The 16,200-nt window shown below is 41.7% G+C and overlaps 1 long non-coding RNA gene across 1 annotated transcript; it reads left to right on the top strand.

The window, feature by feature from the left end:
• The first annotated feature begins 433 nt into the window (after window positions 1–433).
• On the top strand, window positions 434–15,558 carry LOC140529837 (uncharacterized). Its single transcript, XR_011975701.1, has 2 exons — window positions 434–2,454; window positions 15,223–15,558. It is a non-coding gene; the product is annotated as an uncharacterized lncRNA (long non-coding RNA).
• The last annotated feature ends 642 nt before the right edge of the window (window positions 15,559–16,200 follow it).

The following is a 16,200-nucleotide window of genomic DNA, read 5'->3' as shown; positions in this document are numbered from 1 at the left end:
AAAACAGGCCCCTGGGAGCCCAGGATTCTCCCAAACAGAAAACTCCCCTGTAACTTCCCACTTTCACCAACTGAGACATAAAAGATTTCCATTTTGAAAATCAACCCTCAAGGGCCTCATCACTCTTTTCACACAGGGCCGTCCCTTCCAGGCCTTCCTGTGACATTCAACGGTTTGACTCACTCTTCTGCTCCAGTGGCCAGAAATGTCACGGTGGTCTGTATCTACAGTTAAAGTTCTGGGTGTGTCCTCTTTCCTCCTGCAATTAGATTTAGTTTAAAGAATCAGTCACTCATGGTTTCACCTTGTTTGCCAGCTCCTTTTTTGCTGTCAATCACCGGGTTACTTTGTCCTTTTCTCAAATCCATTCTTCCTTCTGGCCCTAGTCCAGTACCGGAGCTAATCTTTTGTCACTGAGTAATTAAGACTCTCCTTTCTATTCCTATGGCCACCAACCAACCTGGCTCATCCTTTACCTTTCTGATGCAATAGCCTAAGCAGTCTGTGTCTGCTTTCAGTTTCTCCTATCTGGGCAGAAGGAAAATTCATTTTCCACGTTAGTGCTAGACCAGTTTTTCTTTAGCTCCAATCTGAATGTTATGCCACCCCCGCATTCAAAAATTTTTCAGTGACTTCCCTTTGTCTACAAGGAAAAAATAGGCCAAACAGAATTCTCAGTCTGGCATTCAAGGCCCTCTACATTATTACCATACCCTACTTTTCCAACCTTGTTGTTGTTGGTAGTGATTGGTTCTCGAAGAGGAGAAGAATGGCCAACCTGGATCTTGATAAGAATCCCCCCTAAAACATACATGATAAGTATTCATATGTGATAAGTGTTTATACGTGCAACTTCTGTTTGAAGATCTCAAGGGGTAGTGAACTTACCACCTCTCTATGTGGCCCATCCTGTATTGAAATAGCTGCAGTCGTTAGCAAGTTTTAAACTTACACTAAGCCTAAATTTAACCCTTTTCAACTGCTCATGACTCCTTGTTCTCTCTGGAGCAAATCAAATCCCTTTTCCATGGAACAACTCTCCAAATACTTGAAGAAAGTGATCAAGGCCCGTCTTAAATCTTGTCTTCAACCCCAGTTCTTTCAAAGAATCCTAATGTGGCATTAACTTGGGGTCCTTAACAAATCTGTCTTCCTTTCTCTGTTACTCATTAACTTATCAGTGTCTTTCCTAAAATGTAACACAAAGAACACGCAATGTTCCAGATTTAGTCAGGCCAGGGCAGACTATCATTCCCTTATCCTGGGCATAGTGATAGAGTATAGGCCTGGAGTCAGGAAAACGCCTCTTTCTGAGTTCAAATCCAGCCTCAGACACTTACTAGCTGTCTGACCCTGGGCAAATCACTCTACTGTGTTTGTCTCAGTTTCCTCATCTGTCAAATGAGCTGAAGAAAGAAATGGTAAGCCACTACAGTAACTTTGCCAAGAAAACCCCAAATGAGGTCATGAAGAGTCAGATACAAATGAAAATGACTGAAACAAATGTCCTTCAATCCAGGATCATATCAGCTTTTGTCTTTGTCATATCACATAGTTGACTCCTGTTTAGTTCGCAGTCCACTGAATGCTTTCTTATCTTTTTCAAATGAACTGCTATTTTTCTTTTAATTGAAGCATGACAGAGCTGTAACAGATGATAAGATTATCTACTCCAACCCCTACATTTTGAAAATGGAGAAACTGAGACCCGTCATGTGAAGTAATTTTTTTTCCCTCAAAGTCAAATCTGTTCTCGTGTTCTTCTGGTTCTGAGTCTTTCAGAATATCTCTAGACATCTCAGTTTTTCAGAACATCTCAGCCTCTTTTATTCACTCATACTGCTTACTTTTCAATTTTCTTTTATTTCTAAAAGGCCTCTGTCTTTTTCTTCATATCTGTCTCACATAATCATCACTCAGGGCTTTTTGTCATATTGATCATACTGGCATGTGGCCTTTTCTATGGAAATATTAGTATACCTAATATACAAATTACATTTTGGTTACTTCTGCCCTAGTGGAACCCAGGATTCTCAATCCTCATGTTTTCTGGAGAAAGTAAAGAATTTTCCTTTTGGCTGTTGATTTAACTCCTGAAAGTAGACAGGACAATGAGTAGATGGCCCAAATTTCTGGGATATCATTCAGTATCAAAAGGCATTGACTATGGGAAAATAAACACATGTGAATGTAAACTGTCCCTGGGGAAAAGCAGTCTCAGTCTGAATCATTCAGAGCTTGCACAACTGCCAGCAGAGAGTATGAGAGAGGGCTAAGGATGGGTGTTCTTACTTTGGACTGGTCATTTTTCGGTTCTACAAGTGGTGTCAGTCATAAAGAAATTCTATGAAACCATGAAGAGCTTTGCAGGTGGATAATAGCAACTAAAATACTGTTGATAACAGCAGTCATCATTTCAAACTCCTGGTCTTGGTCATGCTTGGGGCATGAATGGTGAGTAAGACACAGGTCACAGATGAGAAGTGCTACTGAGTGGCTACTTCAACATCCAATTATGCTTTGAAGGGGGAAGGAAATTTCCAGCATCAAATACCAGAATCATCACCACCTCACAAGGGGATTATTGATAGAAATTATCTCTTAATTTTGGAGCAGATTGTACAGGGTGTCATATTTTGAAGGGGATGGAGCATCTCATTTGTTCCTCAGCAATTTAGAACAGTGACTAGCATGATAGCTAACTATTGATATTTTTTTTTATTTTTATTATTTTTTTTGTTAATTTTTTACATTTATTTTCACACAATTTTGGGTTACAAATTTTCTCCCCTTTTATCCCCTCCCCCCCCAAACCCGAGCTTTCTAATTGCCCCTGTGACCTATCTGCTCTCTCCTCTATCCTCCCTCCCTGCCCTTGTCTCCGTCTTCTCTTTTGTCTTGTAGGACCAGATAGCTTTCTTGACCCCTTAACCTGTATTTCTTGTTACCCAGTGGTAAGAACATTACATTTGGTCCTAACACTTTGAGTTCTAACCTCCTTAGCTCCCTCCCTCTCCACCCCTTCCCCTTGAAAGACAGGCAATTCAATATAGGCCATATCTGTTTAGTTTTGCAAATGATTTCCATACTAGTTGTGTTGTATAGGACTAATTATATTTCCCTCCATTCTATCCTGTCCCCCTTTACTTCTATTTTCTTATGGTCCTTTCCCTCCCCATGAGTGTTGACCTCGTATTGCATTCTCCTCCCCATGCCCTCCCCTCCATCTTCCCCCCCACCCTGCTTGTGCCCCTGTCCCCCACTCTCCTGTATAATGAGATAGGTTTTCCTATCAAAATGAGTGTGCATTATATTCTTTCCTTTAGTGGAATGTGATGAGAGTAGACCTCATGTTTTTCTCTTGCCTCCCCTCTTTATCCCACCACTAATAAGTCTTTTGCTTGCCTCTTTTATGAGAGATAATTTGCCCCATATAACTTCTCCCTTTCTCCTCCCAATATTTCTCTCTCACTGCTTGATTTCATTTTTTTTTTTAATATATGATCCCAACCTCTTCAATTCACTCTGTGCACTCTGTCTGTATGTATGTGTGCGTGTGTGCATGTGTGTGTGTGTGTACTCCCACCCAGTGCCCAGATACTGAAATGTTTCAAGAGTTATAAATATTGTCTTTCCATGTAGGAATGTAAACAGTTCAACTTTACTAAGTCCCTTATGATTTCTCTTTGCTGTTTGCCTTTTCATGGTTCTCTTCATTCTTGTGTTAGAAAGTCAAATTTTCTTTCCAGCTCTGGTCTTTTCATCAGGAAAATCTGAAAGTCTTCTATTTCATTGAAAGATCATTTTTTCTCCTGAAGTATTATACTCAGTTTTGCTGGGTAGGTGATTCTTGGCTTCAGTCCTAGTTCCTTTGACTTCTGGAATATCCTATTCCATGCCCTTCTATCCCTCAATGTAGAGGGTGCCAGATCTTGTGCTATCCTGATTGTATTTCCACAATACTTGAATTGTTTCTTTCTAGCTGCTTGCAATATTTTCTCTTTCACCTGGGAATTCTGGAATTTGGCCACAATGCTCCTAGGAGTTTCTCTTTTTGGATCTCTTTCATGCGGTGTTCTGCGGATTCCTTGAATATTTATTTTGCCTTCTGGTTCTAGAATCTTAGGGCAGTTTTCCTTGATAATTTCATGGAAGATGATGTCTAGGCTCTTCTTTTGATCATGGTTTTCAGGTAGTCCCAGAATTTTTACATTGTCTCTCCTGATTCTATTTTCCAGGTCAGTTGTTTTTCCAATAAGATATTTCACATTATCTTCCATTTTTCGAATCTGCGCGGTATGTTCTGAGATATCTGTCTTTCTCGAAAAGTCCTTAGCGTCCATCCGTACCATTCCAGATTTGAAAGATCTATTTTCTTCAGTGAGCTTTTGAATCTCCTTTTCCATTTGGTTAATTCTGCTTTTGAAAGCATTCTTCTCCTCATTGGCCCCTTGCACCTCCCTTGCCAGCTGAGTTAGGCTAGTTCTCAAGGTGCCAATTTCTTCAAGATTTTTTTGGTTCTCCTTTAGCAGGGAGCTGATCTGCTTTTCATGCTTCTCCCTCATCCCTCTCATTTCCCTTCCCAGTCTTTCCTCCACCTTTCTACCTTGATTTTCAAAATTCCTCTTGAGCTCTTCCATGGCCCGAGCCCATTGGGTGGGCTGGGACACAGAATCCTCGATTTCTGTGTCTTTGCCTGATGGCAAGCATTGTTCCTCCCCATCAGAAAGGAAGGGAGGAAGTGTCTTTTCTCCGATAAAGTACCCTTCAATAGTTTTATTTCTTTTCCCTTTTCTTGGCATTTTCTCCACCTAGTGGCCTGACCTCTGAATGTTCTCCTCACACCCACCTCGCCTCCTGGTCCTCCCAGCCAGCGTTTGGGGACTGAGATTCAAATGCTGCTTCCCGCCTTAGGATTTTTGGCAGGGGCAGGACTGCTTTTCAGTGTGAGAATTAAGTTCAGGTGGTCAGGGGCAGGGCCGCCTCTCAGGCATAGTTCCCTCTGGGGGTTTATGCACAGACCTTCCACAATGGATCCAGGCTCCTGCCCGTTTGGGGAGCCCCCGTCCGCAGCCGCCTCTCAGCCCCCACCTCCCAGGGGGGCCCGAGCCTTGGGGGCACCCCATTCCCCTCTCAACCCGCCAAAGAGACTCTCTCACCCACCCCCGTCAGTCACCTGTTGGTGGGGGGGCCCGTGCCGCCGCTGAAGATCCCGCCTCCGGAGCCCTCTCAGATCTGTGCCTCTCGGCGCCCGCCACCGCCGCTGCAGGTCCGGGCTGGGCTCCGCGTCTGCAGCGCGACGGACCTTTTGCAAGAGGTTTGCAGGTCCCTCTGTGGGTGGGGGGACCTGCGTGGCCGCTGGAGATCCCGTCTCCGTAGTCCTCTCGGATCTCCTCCCCTCAGTGTCGCGGCCGCGGCAGGGCCACACTCCGCTCCCCGTCCCGGCGCCCAGTCCGCGGCGTGAAGGACTCCCCGCAAGAGGTCCGCAGGTCTCTCCGGAGCAGAAATGTCCCTTGCTCCAATACTCCGTGGTCTCTGGGTGCAGAATTCGCCCTGGCTTGGTCCCCTCTGGCTGTTCTGTGGTTTGTGTGTTTGGAGCTATGTGTATGTGCGTCTTTCTACTTCGCCATCTTGGCTCCACCCCCCTACTGATATTTTTAAAGTTCACTATTTATGGAGATATTTTTAAGTGCTTGCAATTATTCCATGTGGTGCTTACAGTGAAGTAGGTGCTATTATTATCCCCATTTTATAGATGAGGAAACTGAGGCAGGCAATGTTAAGTAACTTGCCCAGGATCACACAACTAGTAAGTGTTTGAAGCAGAATTCTAATTCAGGTCTTCTGACTCCAAGTCCAGTACTCTATCCACTGTGCCAATTAGTTGCTTCCTCTGGTTTTCTGGGACTTTTCTGAAATCCAGGAGGCTCAAAGTTCAAGAGTCTAGAGTGCCTATGCTCTGCACATGCCCCATTCTCCTGCATTTCTTTTTGGGAATCTTCTATACATGGAAACTTACATGTTAATATTTTTCAAGCAGGAAATTTCTATCCTCACACTGTACTCAGGCTTTCAGACTAGTCCCTGCCTATGATATCAGAAGTAAGTAGGAATCTAATTAAATGCATCTCCTAGATATCCTACCCCTTTCCATAAAATCCTTGGCCCTTATCTACACAGCCAAGTTGCTCTGCTATGCAAAGGATGTAACCCTATTTGGGGATCCTATTTGGAACAAGGAGAAGTGACAAGAACCTGGCATGATCTGAGTGCGAGGTCATGAGGGTAGCCATTTGTAGGATCATTCCTCCAATGCTGTCATGACTCAGAGAATTTCCCACCTGAGACTCAACAACTACTGTGGTTGGATCCTTCCTTTGTTCCTCCCTGTCCCCCACCCCTCTTTACTCTTCACTCTCACCCTTGGGTGTCCCTCTGATCCGCTCCACCTTAAGGTCATAGAAAGAGAAAAGATGATAAAGGGAATGTCAACTGCAGATCTTGTCATTTTTAGCCTATTGTGATGGCTTCTGTTGCTATACCAACCAATCAACAAATATTTCTTAAGCACCTGTCATACGCCAGGCACAGTGCTAGGTCCTGAGGATAAAAAAGCAAAGAATTAAATAATCTCTATTGGCAATGAACTTTCATTCCAATGGGGGAGGCAAAATACATACTATAAATATATGAACACATACAATTGTTAATACATAATCATTTTAGACTGAGTCCGTGAGCAGTTGGAGGGGATTAGGAAAAGCTGCATGCTGAAGAGGGCGCTAAAGCTTCACCTTAAAGGAAGAGAAGTACTCTAGGAGGTGTGTGTAAGGAGGGAGTACTTTTCAGCCATGTGGGATGACCAATACAAAGACATGGAGACTGGAGATGAGTGATGTATGTGAAGAACAAGGAGAAGGCCTATTGACCTAGATCACAGAATGCATCATGGGAAATAATGAGTTGCACAAAAAGACCCTCACAAGCAATGAATGGTAAATAAACCAAGTAAACCACTCCAAGCAAAGCAGCAAACAGACATAAAGGAAATTCTACAGATACCAACAAATATACAGGAGTAAACTCTTTATCTGAGTGAGATGAGATCTGAGTAATGAGTCCAATGAGTCTGGAAAGATAGGTCTAGGACAGGTTGTGGGGGCTTTGTTAGCTAAACAGAGGAATTTATGTTTTATCTTAGAGATTACAGGAAGTCACTGGAGTTGGTTGAGTAGGGGAGATACATGGTCAGATTTGTCAACATGTAGGTTAATAAGATAAAAAACAAAAACAAATCTAGCATGTTGAACAGCATCTTGAAACTTACAAAGCTCGTTACAAATATTTTCATTTTATCCTCATAATATCCCTGGTGAAGTAGTGGGGAGAGATTTTAGACAGGAAGACCAATTAATAGGCTATAACAATATCTAGGTGAGAAGTGATGTGGGTTTGGTAGAAATGCCATGATTTGGTAAATTAATGACTGTATGAGGCGAGGGAGAGTGAAGATTCCAAGATAATGCCAAGGTTAAAAACCTGGAAGATTGGGAGGATAGCGGTGCCTTTAACAGACACAGGCAAATAGGGAAGAGAGGGAAAGATAATGAATCCAGTTTATCTTTAGGACATCTGCTTTGAAATGCCCAATATGCCATTAGTGAGATGGCGCTGAAACTCAGGGGAGAGGCTGAAGCTAAGATATAGAAATATTTTGTAGGCATCTGCATAGAGGTGATATTTAAAGCCACTGGAAGGGTTTGCATTTCACCCATCCTCCCCCTCCCCCTGCCATGCTCTAGGAAAGGAGAGTGGGTTAATAATCATTTTTTTTCGTGCCAGGAATATTAGAAATTTCTCTCTCTTTTTCTCTCTCCCTCTCTATGTCTCTCTCCCTCCTTCTGTCTCTCTATCTCTCCCTCCCTCTCTTTCTGTTTCTCTCCCTCTCCTTCTTTTTCTTTCTCTCCCTCCCCTCACTCCCTCTATCTCTCATGATTTTTTAAGTCCCTAGCAACTCCACAGAGGTAAAAATAGGAGCAGAGGTACTAGTCTAAACAACATCTGTTCACGGATCATTAACAATGCATTATTTTGAGTACTGCATGGAACACCAGCAAAAGAACAGTAAAGAAAGATGCTTCAAAAGGTGCATGTATGTGACTATTCTAAGCTTTAACTTCTTTGTGAGGTAGTATGCTGTACAGGATGGCTGCTTACTCCATTTGGTGTCAGAAAGACGTGTTCAAATCCTCTTTTGGCAAATTTCTGTCTATGTCACAACAGGCAAGTAATTTGTATTCTCTGAACTTCAGTTTTCTACTTAATATTTAATATTTGTGTGTGAGTTGTTTAAAGGCAAGGCTCCTGGATGGTATAACTCAATAAAATTTGATATCTGGCTTATCCATTAGAGAGTTGGAAAAAGACTGTATAGGTATCAGTAGCAACCTAGCTAGGAGAAGGGCTAGGCAGATTCCAGGATCACAGAGTTTCCCAGAGAATTTTTAGGCTATAATTATTTCTATCTGTTGCCCCTCAAATCTTCCTGATCTAGGGATACAAGTCAGGGTTCAGAAAGAAAGACACTTCCCTGATCACACGTATAAGGGAGCGTGGTGCTTCGTTCACACTCCCCAGATGAACCCTTCCCCATCAACTCTAGTTTATTCTAGACACTTAAAATGGGTACATAGAAACAGGATCTCCAAGGAGGTGGTTAAGGAAAAGGCTTTGAACAGTAGATTGAAATCTTCAGACATAGACATGCACAGGAGCTGATCACATTATATGGCTTGACCTCTAGGGCTTGTAACTCTAGTTACACAAAAGACCTTCACAAAGAGTGAATAAGTAAACCAAGTAAAGTACTCCAAGCAAAATAGCAACCAGAATTAAAGTAAATTCTACAGATACCAGCAAATATACAAGAGTAATTGAACTCTTCATCTGAGAGTGAGATGAGGTCTTAGCTCGCATCAAAACACTTGCAGCAATCTCTAGAACTCAAGCCATGAAGGTCAAAACACGATGTGATCAGTTGCTCTGTATGTCTGTGGCTCTAAAGGTTTCAATCCACCATTCTAAAGTCTTTTCCTTGACCACCTTCCTGGAGGTCCTGTCTCTATGTTTCCCTTTAAAGAGTGTCTAGAATCAACTGAAGTCAATCCTTTAGTAGGTTTAAAGCATTGTGCTCTTTTTCTTAGCCAACTATGAGTCATGTTTCTCTATGCATACATAGCACACAGGATTGGACTGTCCCTCTATAAAACCACTCTAGCTTTGAGTGAAAGCAGAATTACATAAAAAATAGTGTTTAATAATACCTACCTTACAAGGTTGATGTAGGGTTTAAATGGAACATGTACAAAGCACTTTGCATGCCTTATAACACTGTATTATTTTAAGTTACATTAAAGAAGTCAAAGATGAAATTAGTGTTGAAGAAAATTAGATCACCAACATTTTAGATCAGAATTTTTGCAATAAATGCATTTCACCTGCATTTGTAATAAATTTTAATAATTTTTAAATTATCAAACATTTCCTCCCCCCTTATCCCCCCATCCTCCTCCTCCTTGGGGTGGGAGAGAAAAACTATAACAAATAAGTGTAGTCAAGCAAAACAAATCCCACATTTCCTGGCTCCAAAAATGTATGTTTCATTCTACATATTAGTCTATCGCTCCTTTGTCATGAAGTGGGTATCATTATTTATTACTGGTCCTTTAGATTCATGGTTGATCATTACCTTAATTAGAGTTCATAAGATTTTGATCATTGTTTTTTTTTACAACAATGATGTAGCATAAATTGTTCTCTTTCTGCTCACTTCATTCTGCATCAGTTCATATAAGTCTTCTCAGGATTCTCTAAAAGCATCCCTTCAATCATTTTTTTTAACAGCATATTCCATTACATCCACATGTCACATTTTTTCACTTATTCCCCAACTGATGAGCACCACATAATTTCATTTTCTCTACTTCAAAGAGAGAAATATTTTTATACATATGGAACCTTCTCATCTTTTTTTTTTTTTTAAAAATCATTTTGGTGGTATTCTTGGGTCAACGGGCATGCACAGTTAAGGAACTTTGGAGCATAGCTCCAAATTACTTTCCAGAATGCTGAGACCAAGTCACAGTTCCAGTATCAGTGCTTCTATGTGTCTGTTTTCTTGGTGCTTTTCCAACATTTGCCATTTTTCTTTTATGCCAATTTTGCCCATCTAACGGGTGTGAGGTAGAATGTCAAAGTGGTTTTATTTTGCATTTCCCTAATTATTTAGAGCATTTTTTCTTATGGTTATCGATATCTCACCAAAGTCAATTGTTAAATTTTGAATGTGAGCATTTACATCTCAGGAAAAAAATCCACACATGTGCACACATACACAGACACAGACACAGACACATGCAGATACACTTGCACACACATGTACACACACGCACACACATGTGCATGTGTATGAGTCAATTGTTAAGCATTTATCATCACACCCCTTCATATGCTACACTTTGTTCAGCCATTTCCATTTTGTTTTTAGTTATTTTTGCTACCATGAAAAAAGTTTACTATGAATACTTTTGGTTATATGGGGGGAGCCCTTTCTATCTCTCATCTCTTTGCAATCCCCCCATTTTACAGTTGAAGAAATTGAAACCCAGAAAGGGAAATAAAGTATCCAAAGCTTTACAGAGAGTAAGTGGCAGACCCATGAGCCAAACCCAGGTTCTCTGACACCAGATTCAGTGGTTTCTATTATACTCATTATGTATCATTATCTCTGTGTTGATGATTGGTAGCCCCATCCATCTCAAAACCACCTTGTGGTTATTTGCCCATCATTGGCTTCTGCCAATTGCTGTTCACTTCATGCCAACATGCAGGATATTTACATAGTTCTATTTAAATATATGAATAAGGCTTATGGGTGTTTTAGATGGATATGATCTGACATCTGATTTGGCCCATGGACTAGCTTATATTCACTGGCTTAGTCCCTTCCCACCAAATGTGGCTTACATAAAAGACTATCAAAAATAGTAACAATAGTGACCAATTGTAACAAATAGTAATTAAGCCCATTAATTCAAGTAAAACAGAAATCAGAGATATTCTACAGATTTAGAGTATGCCAAAGAATGCGCAAGAGTAAATGAACTCTTTAACTGGGAGCAAGATAAGATTGCAACTTAAACAAAGAGAGATACCCTCTGAACAGTATCTAGAAATGCAACTTCTGTAGGTCAAAAAGCATCATGAGATCAACTCTCTTTTGTGTTCTTGGCTCTGAAAGCTCAAGTCAGACATTCCTCTCTCATTCTCTCTCTGTCTCTCTGTCTCTGTCTGTCTCTGTCTCTGTCTCTGTCTCCGTCTCTGTGTCTGTGTCTCTCTTTCTCTCTCTCTCTCTCTCCCTCTCTCTCTCCTGATTCGTGGGAACTACTCTATCCACGTGTCTCTAAAGTCTCTGAAACAAATTAAACTAAGTCCTCTATAGAGGTTCTTAGCATTGCTCTCAGCATTCTCTTGGCCAATCAGAGCTGCAGTCTCTGTCCACTTACTCATCACTGTACTATCCCTATGCAAAACCACCCCATGCTTGACTGGAAGCCAGGTTATATATACATGATTGCATTTGATCCTCCCAACGACTCTGTGAGGAAGATGGTTTTATTATCCCAATTTTACAAATTTAGAAGATGAGATTCAGGGAAGCTGAGGGCCTACCCAGATCACACAATGAAAAAGTGTTTGAGAAAGAGTTTGAACCCAGGATTTCTTGACTACGATTTTAGTGTTCTAGTCATTACCCTCATGTTCCCTTAGAAACACCTGTGTTTAAACTTTCCCTTTCTTGTGAAATAAGTAGTCAAGAAGTTTGCAGTTTGCCTTAGGGGGTAAGAATGTTCACAATGATAAGTGTTCTTGGAGTGTTTATCAGACAGTTTGTCCTCTTGGGAAACAACGACAAATATACTTTGCTCAAGAAACTAGACCCTGTCAGGGGCTTGTTAGGACATGGTTGTGTGACTGATGGATTTCTGACATCATCCTCTCCTTCATCATTGTCCCCCTGTCCTGTTGTGGATTGAGTGTTCTACCTTTCCCAGTTTAAATTAACCATTCTTTGAGCCTCTCTACAGACAGCAAGTGAGCTAGAGAACAGAATGGCTGTATGTGGCACAGTGCCTGGCACAATACTCAATAAATATTTATTGAAGTGTCCCCATCCCTACTCCCACCCTTGCGCACCAGCTGTAAGCAATTGGAAATAACTCTTCCCTTCTTGGCAGTTTGGCTAGACCTGAAGTTAGACAGTTATCAGATAGCAAGAATATCCGCTCAACTCAGAAAGAACACACAGGGTTGTTTAACTAAGTCACTCATAATCTCTCCATCTGTTTAATGGACAGTTTTGCGCAGTACTCAGATCTCCATAGCAATATGGGTCAGCTTTGCATATACAAAAAGGATGCTTATCCTACTTTTTAGAGGATGGTAGGAACCAGGGATTAATCATCCAGGCTCCAAAACTAACTTGCTTTGTCACTTACTTTCACTTAATCACTTTGTCACTTAATTATAAGTCATTTCATTTCTTTGGATTCTATTCTCATTGGCAGGAAAGGAATAATATTTGTACTACCTACCTCACATTGTTGAAGGAAGGGAAGAACTTTATAAGACCTTAAAGCCCTCTGCAGATATGAGCTTTACTACCACCAACTTTAAAAACTGCTTTCTCAAAGCTACTAGTTTTCCCCAAGTGCTCCAGATGGAGAAATGGATTTTTGTGTGTGCTTGAATTCTCCTCTTTGCTGCCGCCACCACCACCACCACCACCACCACCACCACCACCACCACCACCACCACCACCACCACCACCATCACCATCACCACCACCACCACCACCATCACCACCACTGCCACCATCATCATTTTCATCATGATTTTGAAGCCCTCTTGGCCAACTGTAACAGCTTATTGTTGTATAGAAATTTCCAGGTTGTATGGTAGGTGTCTAGAAAATGCTATTTCTCTCCTTATTTATACAGGTATTGTCATTCTTCTAGTTATCTGTGATTCTTCTTTCTCCCTTACTCCTTCCATTTAATCAGTTTGTTTGCTAGGTCTTATTTATTCTTCATGTGACTCAGTGGATAGAGCACCAAGCCTGGAATCAAGAAGACCCGAGTTCGAATCCTATACTTACTAGCTATGTGACCCTGGGTAAGGCATATAGCCCTGTTTGCCTCAGTTTCCTCATCTTCAAAATGAGGTGGAGAAGGAAATGGTAAACCACTCTAGTATCTCTACTAAGAAAACCCCAGTGGGATCAGGAAGAGTTGGACATGACAGACAACTAAACAACAATTTATTCTTCCAAGAGAAGAATAAATTCTTCTTATCTTCTCCTTTTCTCCCATCAATCAGATACCTTCCTCTCCTAACTTCTCCTTCACCCCTTTCCCACATGAAAAGGTCACCCCTCTTCTTGACAAGGAAAACCCCCTCTATCTGCATTCTTAATCCCACCCCTTCCCTCTTTCTCCGGCAGATTCTGCCCTCTGTCATCATCAGTCTTTCCCTAACTACTGGTTCATTTCCTGCTGCCTACAAACATATACCCATGCCTCCCATTTCCTTAAGAAAACAAAACAAAACTTTTCGTGATCTGATTACCCATATTTCTCTTCCCCTTAATGAACTTCTTGAGAAATACATCTACATTAGATGGCTCTACTTCCCCTCCTACAGTCTGGCTTTTTTTGACTTTATCATTCAGCTGCTCTCTTCTCATTGATCAATCATCTCTTAATTGCCAAATCAAATGGCCTTTTCCTAACCTACATCTTTCTCGATCTCTCTTTCACCTTTGACACTATTGATTGCTTTCTCTTGGACACTGTCTCCTCTCCAGGTTTTGCTGACATTGCTTTCTACTGAATTTCCTCCTATCTATCTGCCTGCTCCTTCTCAGTCTGCTTTGCTAGAACTTCGTTGATGTCACATAGTCTTAATACAAACTCAGGAGGGTATGGAATGCCAGAGATCTAGTACAAGGAAAGAGGGAGCTCACAATTGGATGGTAAATCAAGCCAGCTTTTTTGAGTGGAGATGCTCATAAATGAAGTAGGGAGAATGCTGGGCCTTGGGTGGCATTGGGCACTACCTCCCCCTCTACTTGTCAGAGGCATTTGAGAGATGATCCTTGCTGAAATATGCGTTGTACTAGATGACCTATGAGCTTTCTTCTAACTTTGTGATTCTGTGACACTCAGGTACAGTGGGAAGAACACCTTTTAGAGTCAGGAGACATGGATTTGTATCCTAACTTTGCTATCTGTGTATATGCCTTGGGACAAATCAATTCACTTCTTTCAGATTCATTTCTCTTCTCTGTAAAATAGTGAGGTTAAATTAGATAACTTCTAAGGCCTCTGCCAGCTCTAAATCTTGTCACCTCTATCTATACCTCTGTCTAGAGACATCCAATGTTCACAGCTCAGGGAGAAGGCTTAGTCATCAAAGAGAAAATAAGTTCATTGAAATTCAAGTCAGCAAACATTAAAGTCTTCTTATGTAAAAGGCACAGGGATCAATGCTGGGGATATAGAGACAAAAATAATCAACTCCTTTCCCCAGGGAGCTTACATTCTACTGAGGGGATACAATATGTGCATACATAAGTAAAGGAATGTATATATGTGTGTGTACATATATGTATATACTTTATTATTTTTAGTCATTTTTTCAGTTATCTGGCTTTTTATGACCCTCTTTAGAGTTTTCTTGAAAAAGATACTAGAGTGATTTGCCATTTACTTCTCCAGCTCATTTTACAGATGAAGAAACTGAGGCAAACAGGGTTAAGTGACTTGCCCAAATAGTAAGTGTCAGAAGCCAGATTTGGACTCAGGAAGAGGAGCCTTCCTGACTCCAAGCCTGGTGCTCTATCCACTGTGTCACCTAGCGGTCTGCCTGTCTGTCTCTCCCATTATATACAATACACATATGTATATACACACATATGCATATATATGTCTATACACATATACATACATTCTTACAGTCCATTAAATACTAAGTCTACTACATTGTACTTAGGAGTCTGGAATAGGCACTGACATTTTGAAAAGGTTAGGTATCACTAGGATGGTGGAACAAAAAACCCTGATTGCACACAATAATTCTATGTATCTACATTCTCTCCCCCAGCTTTAGGTGGAAGAGGAGGAGGCATCCAGTCAAGGAGGTGATATGGATGAAGTACCCTAAATACGCCATGCAAGACCAGGACTTGACTGCAGTTACAGAATGGACCAATGATCTCAATCCAGAGATAGCTTTGCAAAGTAAGGCAACATAGTTCAGTTGAAAGAGTGTGAAACTTGGAACTAGGGGTTGTGGGTTCATATCCTGGCTCTGTCAGCCACTTATTCTCTGTGTGACCTTGGGCAAGTCACATAACCTCTGTTGGCCTCAAGTAAGTGTGTTATGGTACCTTGCAACTCTCAACCCATGACACTATTAAAGGTATGCTGATATTTCTGATTGATTGTGTGGTGTTCCATCTAATCTCCTCTCTGTGATGTTGGGTATGAGGTTCACTGTCAGGCCTAGAGGCCTAAGGGCTACCTGAGTCTTTCCTTACCTGTCGCAGGTCTTCGGCTGGCCAAACCAGATAAACGTATGAGAGAAGAGACTTTCCAGAGTCGAACAAGGGTTAGGCTTTTTTCAGGGTCTTGGTTACATGTGCAGGGTGAATTCTTCCTTAGGAGAGAGGAATCCTCTTCCCAAGGAGGCAAAGATCTTACAGTAAGAGAATAGAAGTGGAAGTGGGAGTGGGAGAGGGGAGAGGGAAGAGGGAAGAGGGGCCTTCTGTCCTCTAAGGGCCCCTCAGCGCTAAGAGTGCCTTCAGGCTTTCCTGACCCTACTTAAGCTCTCACCGCATAGTTTGCACCTGAATACTGTGCCTGTTCTCAGCCCTTAGACAACAATAGGTGTGCTCAGAACATGGATTAATCTTGAGGGCGGGGATGCTCTTCCCCAGCAAGTTTCCCACGGGGAAGAGGCGGAAATGCACGAGATAGCCCAGGTCTCACACCTCAATTCCCAGCTGTTCCCTGGGGGGCTTCATGAGAACTCTAAGGTTTAGAAGTCCTTACCTTTACCTGCCCAAGACTGTCCACATGG

Source organism: Notamacropus eugenii, chromosome 2 (assembly GCF_028372415.1).
Source record: "Notamacropus eugenii isolate mMacEug1 chromosome 2, mMacEug1.pri_v2, whole genome shotgun sequence".
Lineage (NCBI taxonomy): Eukaryota > Metazoa > Chordata > Mammalia > Diprotodontia > Macropodidae > Notamacropus > Notamacropus eugenii.
The sequence above is the reverse complement of the archived record's forward strand: the minus strand, read 5'-3'. Positions and strand labels throughout refer to the sequence as shown.